General features: G+C 31.3%; 1 pseudogene; it reads right to left on the bottom strand.

Annotated features, from left to right (window-relative positions):
• Nucleotides 1-5,427: 5,427 nt before the first annotated feature.
• LOC107852953 lies at nt 5,428-6,050 on the bottom strand (annotated as a pseudogene).
• Nucleotides 6,051-8,532: the final 2,482 nt, after the last annotated feature.

Raw genomic sequence — 8,532 nt, 5'->3', positions numbered from 1 at the left:
AACATCTTGTCTTTTGAAAGTCCCTGATACGTTTGCTAGTGTTGGAACACTTCTGGTAGGGTCGACGACATTGGTGTTCATTCTTGGGATATATAGCTTAATTCGGTCAGTTCTATCGATCAACACAATCAACCTCCATCGGGGGATAATGTAAACACAAATGAACGTTAAAGAGTTAGTTTATGTCGATGGCCAAGCACATTCAGACAATGTCAAGTAAGTGTGTCCTATATTTTGGAGCCTTTTTTTGCCAGAGGTAGGCCTTCGTTCAAATAAACTGATATAGATGAATCTAAATTTTGACATATTTTGGATTCAAAATAATTTTTTAGTTTTCTTAAAGGGAGAATTTATCCAACAAGAGAGGATGAGATAGGCCTTGGTGATGGTATGAATCGATAAAAGTGGGTTGAAACTGATGCCTTTAAAGAGCAAGTGTCTCAGGCCTAGTTATTGATGAATGAAGATCTTGTGATAGAGATATCGAATGTGAGAGGAGTATTGATGATGCCTCACGCTCATTGGCTAAAAAGAGTTAAAAGTGGATGGAGATGAATAATATTCCACATTCATTGTTTTAAAGAAGGGTGTCAAATAAATCCAGATCTTTGAATAATATTCTATGTCTGCTGACTAGAAAGAAAGAATCAAACGTTGGAAGAATGCTTGATGACATTCCAGTCTCGTTTGGATAAAGAAGTTAGATGTATGTGAGGGTTTTTTTAGTGATATTCCACATCTGTGGACTTGAAGAGAAAGTCGAGCGAAAGCAAAGTTTTTTAGAACACTTGGCTTTCATGGACTTTGGAATATTGGTGAAGAAGAGTTTTAATAATGCTCTGTATTCGAGTAAGAAGTGTCAAATATTGGCGAGTTTGGTTAATACTCTATATCTATTGAATTGAAAATGATGTCGGATGAAGGAAGAGTAAAAGAAGGTCAATCCAATTGTTCTGAATTGATTAATGTTCGCTTTCTGGACTATATGAATCAGTTCTAACACAAAATACGTCATAAAGGTTTCATAACCTTCTGACGAAAGGGTGGCTTCCTAGTTGCAAAAACAATACCTTGGACCGTCCCGCCTAAGGTTTATGCAGCATGACCTATTACTAGAGTAAGACTTTTTCCTAAATATTTGAGAGTGGGGCTGAATATCTGTGAGAAGGTACACTAACCTAATTGCACCGACTCTAAAATTAAGGAATCCAAAGAAGGTTTGAAGGAGTGCAGTACACCTTTTGCATGTTCCACGATTTGTGAATTGTGTACGGCCAAAGACTCGATAGGAAAATGCAGGTGATAAAGTAGTAACAAGTAGTGTTGTTCAAACAAATAAGGAACGCAAGTTTGGATTTGGCTTGCGTCCTCTCACACAAAGCATGATATAAAGATACGTAAAGCAAATAACATAATAAAGCATAAAAGTCCTAAACTAAGCATGTTAAGGTTAAAATCTAAATTCATTCATCCCCAGCAGAGTCGCCATTCTGTCGCGCCCTATTTCGAACCGGTCAAAACAGCACATGACATATGGTGGAGTTTATGACTCTCGGGTTTAGAAAATTCATTTTTAGTTTTTAGAGTCGCCACCTAACTTTTAGGAAAATTAGAAAAAATTATTTTTTAATGTAGAAAACTTTGTTTTAATCATTCGAAAGCATTTAGAGATTCTGAGTAAGGATTTTGATTACTCGAGGGGAAAGTGTTAGACACCCCTTAGAGCCTATCCGAAGATAGTCCTTAAGCTCAGTTTAGGAAAATATTTAGAAAGACTATTGCTTCGTTATTTGCTAAAATTGTGGTAACGTTTATTGTTTTTTTTTTAAGAGAAATAAACTCAAGGTATATAAAAATGTACCACTATAATTTACAAGGGTGTAATGTAGTTATTGCAAAAATAGGTTTTAAAAATATATATATAAAAGACAAGTAATATTTTATGTGTATTAGAAAGCATAAAGTTTATGGTTATATGAAAAAATATGAGTATAAATATGTAACATTAAATATATATAAAAAGAAAAAATAATATTTTTAAAGTGTAAGAATTCATTTAAAGTAATCACAAGCATGTGTATATATTTAAAAGTATATAGAAAATATATGAAACTATATTTGACTTATGAAATCTTAATAGATCGAAATTAAGTAAAAAGTAAATGTAATAGCATGTGTTGGGGCTTTAAATAACATATAAACCATAATAACAATTATTAAATAACACTAATAGTAGTTATGGTAAAAGTAATGATAGTAAAATAATAAATACACCTTGTATGCGATAACGTAAGTACATGTATATACCTTGTGTTTTGGAGGGCTTCAAAATTTGAGAGTTTAAAAATTAGTGACAAAAGACGTATAAAAGTAAAATGTTAGGACGACTAAGTCGAAATTGAAGAATAGGTTTCTTTCCTTTTTTCAAAAATATGAACTTAGCTATTTATTGTCATCCTACAATAGTATTAAAATTCTCATTCGTCCTAAGGATTATGACATTTATTTTATCATAAAAATATTTTCATGGCAAATAATTAGTAAAAAGGGAGTTAATTGAATATTAAAACCACCAAAGCCCCCTTCAAAAGCAAAATCTATCTTTACGAGTTAGTCATAATGTGTTAATTACGAAAACATGAGGATATTAATCTGTTTCAAAGAAATTTTCAGCCATTAAAGCGATACAAGTACGATAAATGAATGATATAACTTAAATATGGAAATAATAATAATAATAATAATAATAATAATAATAATAATAATAATAATAATAATAATAATAATAATAATAATAATAATAATAATAATAATAATAATAACAATTAATTATCAATCCAAGTTTCAAAATACTAACATAACAAGAATAATGAAAATAAAGAGAATGGGGCTAAGAGATACTAGACTAATGGAGTTTGAGCTTTTAATTTTTTCGCGACTCCGAGGCTCTGCAATCATTTTATTGCTAACCCGTTAATTGGGATCGAAATGGAGCTCCAATTGAAACTCCAATTTCTGAGTTCACATGTAAAAATAAAAGAAAGATAAGAATTAATAATCGATAAACAAATTCGCACATTGAGACACAACACAAAAATGAGTAAACAAATTAATTAATTAATTAATTAAATTTTCATGGTTATGGTATATGGTCCATTACTCTAAGTGTTGATAAGTCTTTATTTTTTTCCGTTATTATAGCATCATAAACACACACATATATATACAATATTTTTGCCTGTCCATCCATGATTAGTAAATGCCCTTATTCCTAGGGTGAAAGAGATGCACACTCACTAGAAAACAAGCACGTAAAGCAACAGTAATAAAATTTAAAGAGAAACTGTTAAGTGGGAGGATTTATTGTCTTGAACATATTGGCCATTTTTAATTAAATAAGAAACTTTACTGCCAGGTAGTGTTCAAACATGCGCATCATTCTCAATAGCATCTTTGGCCTAGAGGTATGAGAAAATATACATATATATGGCAAACCAAAGAACATAAAGTCATACAGAAGGGCTCTAAAAAGATATTGCCAAACTAAAAACATCTCTTCACGATTTTAGCTCAGAATTATAACCTCGAGGTGTTAATACAAGAATTAAATTTGATAATAACATCAACACAAACTCACAACCGAAATAAATCACATAAGATCAAATATGGGCGGAGCAGGGGAAAAGGACTGATTTTCACATCTCCTGGACTTAAACATAACACAACTATATTTTGAAAGAGAGTCAAAATCAAGATGAAATTGTTCAATTAACTCCAATTCTTAAAAATCGGACAGTGATATTAATGGGATGGCTATATACCCCATATTTTGACGAACTCGTATCCTTGGAAGGGCCAAATATATCCTATGATACTTTATAAATAAGTGCAAATAAACTATATTCATGGATTTGATTTGTGAACAATGATTTCAAACTTAGGCTCGAAAATGAACTCCCTTATTAACTCAAAAATGAATCCCCATATTAATACACTTACAGAATCATATGCACACAAAATAAACCTTCATATCCAAATCACGCTCATCGACAAGATTCCTGAAGGACCAAAAGTCACAACAACCAAGTGATATAAATGAACGTATAAACTCACATATTTAACACCAAATAATCTTCAGATTCACCAACCATAACTTCTATTCGCAAGGCCAATATAGAAATAACAACACAGCTCGGAATCAAAATAACTCTTATATTCGACAGAATTAAAAATAGATGAAGAGTAAAGAAACAAAAACAAAAATGAGAAAGTTATGGGTCCACACATTTTCTGGTGTAGCAAACTGGAACGTTGATGTCCGGATAATTTTCGGCAACCCTAGCTCAACCGAGACACTGACTTTTACGTAAAAACTGAAAAGAAACCAACTGTTGCAAGACCCAAATTTTGCTTGAAATTTTCTAGTATAAGCTACTCTCTCTTTCCCCTTTTTTTAGATCTTGAACCCCCTTTTCTGAGGATGAAGAACATCCTATTTATAGGCGAAATCTGGGCTTGAAAGTCCAGATTTAAAGCCAAAGATTGAAGGATAGCACAAGAACCGAGGTTGAATTTGAATTTCAAATCCGAATCTTGAACTTTTCAGAGTTGTGAAGATGACTTTGAAATGATTTCTGGGTTTTTTCACCAAAATGGTGCCTGAATTTGCTGGCCATGTCGAGTTCACATGTTTGGGGGTCAAAAAAAGAGGAGATTCTCGTGTGGTAAAGGTGGCAGTCGACTACCAGCTATGGAGATAGGTTTTTTCCGATTTGGTGATAATGGAGGAGAGAGCACGGAGGAGAAAGGAGAGGTGGATCATTGTTTTTGTTGTTTTGGGAAAGGAGTGATGGTGACCCGTCTATGGCACAGGAAGGGGAGTAACATGCGTGATTTGATTTATTAGGAAAAGAAAAGTATTGTTGTACTGATTTTTGATTGTCCAATCTTATGATAGAACGATTAAAAATAGATAATAATAATCGTAAAGAAAATATTTATATACATATATAGAGAGACTAGTGTGCCCGTGCCTATTCTACGCACGGCCGAAGGAATGTTTGAAGGTAAAACAGTTATGTTTCATAATATGTGGTTTACCAACTTGCAAATATATTTAACAAGAATGAAAAAGTGTAATTAAGTAGTGCGAAAATAGTATAGTATAAATTATATTGAGGATATGTTATAAATATTGAAAGAGATAATATGAAAATAATGTGTTTGCAACATTTTATTTTATTTTCGTTGGAGTCGATGGCTCCATTTTTTATTTCATCTTGAACATATTCTAGTATTCACTTTTTTGTTCGGCCTATTCAACAGAAGAAGTGGAATCTTTTTTTTTTTGCTTCTTACTTCCTTCTTTAATATGGATTGTGGATGGTGCAGGAAGAGAGGGCATGATGTTTTCTTTTTTAGTACAGGCTAAAATATTTTAATTTTCCAGTTCAACTTCGAAGCAACTCTTTCATGACAAGGAACATATTCCTCGAGTTTCTCGACAAGCTCTGTTGTTGTTGGCGCAGATACGATGATTTGGCGAGCATTGGGACTGATGAATCCTTTCTCCACAGCTTTGTCAATAAATGACAATAATGAATTGTAATATTCATCCAAATTCAGCAATTCTATCGGTTTGTCATGGATGCCAAGTTGTGCCCAAATAATTACTTCAAATAGCTCATCAAGTGTGCCAAAACCACCTGGTAAAGCAATAAAAGCATCATGCCTAGCCATTTCTGCTTTTCTTTGATGCATATCTGCAACTACCTTCACTTCTCCTACTATTTCACCAGTTAACTCTCTAGGCATGAGTGTCTTAGGAATAACTCCAATAACATGCCTACCACTATCATGAACTGCTTGTGAAATCAAACCCATTAGGCCTATACTTCCTCCTCCATAGACCAAATCAATGTTTCTTGAGACCAATTTTTTGCCTAGCTCAATAGCAGTATCTTGATAACTATTTTTCTTCCCTTGACTACTCCCACAAAACACACAAATTCTCTTGAATTTGACACCATAAAATCACTTTCCATTTTCATTTTCTTAAAGCTTTTCTACTTTTTTCTCTATAGTAACTCTACGTCACTTAAAAATAGTGTGAAAAATAATTTGAAAGTGTAGAATATTTATAATAATTTTTTTAGGTTTAAAAAAATATTTTAATTGGGGAATTTTTTTTTTTAATAAAATTGGTCATTTAGCCGTTTTGGGCCCACAATGATCATATATCCGTTGGGCCCAATGGCCATTTTTTAATTAACTCTAATTTTTAAAAAAAATCCTATAAATATTTTTTAATTATATATTTTTTAAAAAAAGCTAACACATTTGTTGGGTAAAAACTATATGTTAGTTTGTGTTGAAGTAAATATTTAATGATAGAAAGAATGAAATGAGCATACTGTATTCTGCTTTCTGAAGTTGTTCTTTGGAAGCTCTGGAGGCTTGGTTGTTGATTTCTAGAAATGATGTCACATTGACCATTCGAGGTGATGGTAACTCTGCTTCATCTAAGTCGTTTTTTTCAACTGGATCCACTATGATTTTTTTTATCAATAATCCACTAGAATGTGTGCAATGATGCTTCATATCTTAAAGTTGATTGTTGTATGCATGCACCTAAAATCAAATATGTATGAAACAGTTGAAACATATTTTGATAAAAGGGGATATCATCACCGTAAACAATTTTTTTTTACCTAATATTCCTGAAGGTAATTTTTTCAATAATAGTAATATAAGAGGTAGAAGTAAGGAATGTAAATAGATGATTTGATTTTCAAAATACGAAGTTACCTATTTATCTTGAAAGATCATGTTCAAATATTTTATATTTTATTTTTTATTTTATACCTTCTCCTGATTTATCCATGTCTACCACTTGGATCGTGCATATCCAGTTAGGTGTTTCGGGGTGATTGTATATATATTTAGTCTTTCTGTCATCTTTTTTGTAGCTTGCAAAATAGCAAAAGTACATACTTTCTCCGGATAGGTTTTGATAATTATTAATCAAAATGTTGGTTTACCAAGAAGAGAGCAAAACAACGATTCCTATTTTTTGCTCATTTGTATTCTTAATAGTGATTAGACAAGTAAATATTATAAGCAAACAAAACTTTTTGGTAAGTAATAATAGAAGGCAAAAAGTAAGTAGACATGTGGAAACAAAATAGTTGTGAGCAGTTTTTTTGGTAAGTGATACTCCCTCCGTTTCAAAATAAATGAATTGTTCGGGTATTTATTGGTGTTTCAAAATAAGTGAATCGTTGAATTTTTTTTCAAATTTACCCTTATGATTTGACAACCAATTAACTTTTGAAAAGGCATTACCAAGGTCAATTTTTTCTTTTTTTTTTTGGGTAAAAATGAAAAGTAATGTTAAATTTATGTCTTTGATGCTTTTTCCTTAATCTGTGTGCCAAAATTCAATAATTCATTTATTTTGAAATGGAGGGAGTAATATATAAAAGGCAAAAAGTCAGTAGAGACGTAAAAATGAAATAGTAGTGAGCAGTTTTTATTGGTAAGTAATAATAAAAGGCAAAAAGTAAGTACAGCAAAATAATAGTGAGCTGTTTTTTTGGTAAGTAATTATAAAAGGCAAAAAGTCAGTAACGACATGAAAACTAAATAGTAGTGACCAGATTTTTTTATGGTAAGTAAAAATAAAAGGCAAAAAGAAAATAGACATGTCACATGTGGAAATAAAATAGTTGTAAGGCAAAAAGTAAGTAAACAGGTTTTTTGAGTAAAAGTAGATAAGTAGAAACAATAGTCTTAATCTTAAATAAAAGTAAGGCAAAAAGTAAGTAAGCAGTTTTTTTAAAGTAATAGTAGATATGTGGAAACAATAGTCTTTTTCAGACTTTATCTATTAATAAACTGAAAAAAGAAGAATCCAGTGTCAAATTGGATTATTTCAATTATTTGGTCCATTGATCTAGAAATCCGCAAAGTTTCAATTTCAAAATCAAAGTTAAAATCTCAAATTCCTTAATTAAAACATTAAGCAAGCAAAAATACCAACATGCAATACTAAGGAATGAAAAAGTAACCACAAATAATCAAGAACAGCTAAAGACACTGATATATGAATAGAAAAAAATAATATAATGAAGCAGAGTTCAATCTAATCTATATACTGAATTCAGAATCAAAATCTATCATAACAAAATGATACTTGAAGAGTAACCAAGCATACTCCGAGAAAGAATGAAGCAAAATAGGTCGGAGAGACAGAGTATTGAATCATGAACTATATTTACCTTGCACCTTCATTTCCTCAAGTCAACCACTCTTAAATTCAAGAATTTAATCATGATAATATTAGTAATTAAAGATCCCAAGTATGATAAAGACTAAAGTTTAGGGAAAGACAAAAGAGAAAGAGAAAAAAAAAGGATGTCTACATTTGCTTGCTTCTTCTAAAACAAATTATATGGTAAAAAAGAAAATGAAAGTTTTGCAGTTATAGCAAAAAACTCATTGTTGACAAATGAATAACTTCAATACAGCTGC

The sequence above is a fragment of the Capsicum annuum genome, chromosome 5, assembly GCF_002878395.1.
Source record: "Capsicum annuum cultivar UCD-10X-F1 chromosome 5, UCD10Xv1.1, whole genome shotgun sequence".
In the NCBI taxonomy this organism is placed as follows: Eukaryota; Viridiplantae; Streptophyta; class Magnoliopsida; order Solanales; family Solanaceae; genus Capsicum; species Capsicum annuum.
This window is presented reverse-complemented; position numbering and strand designations above follow the sequence as displayed.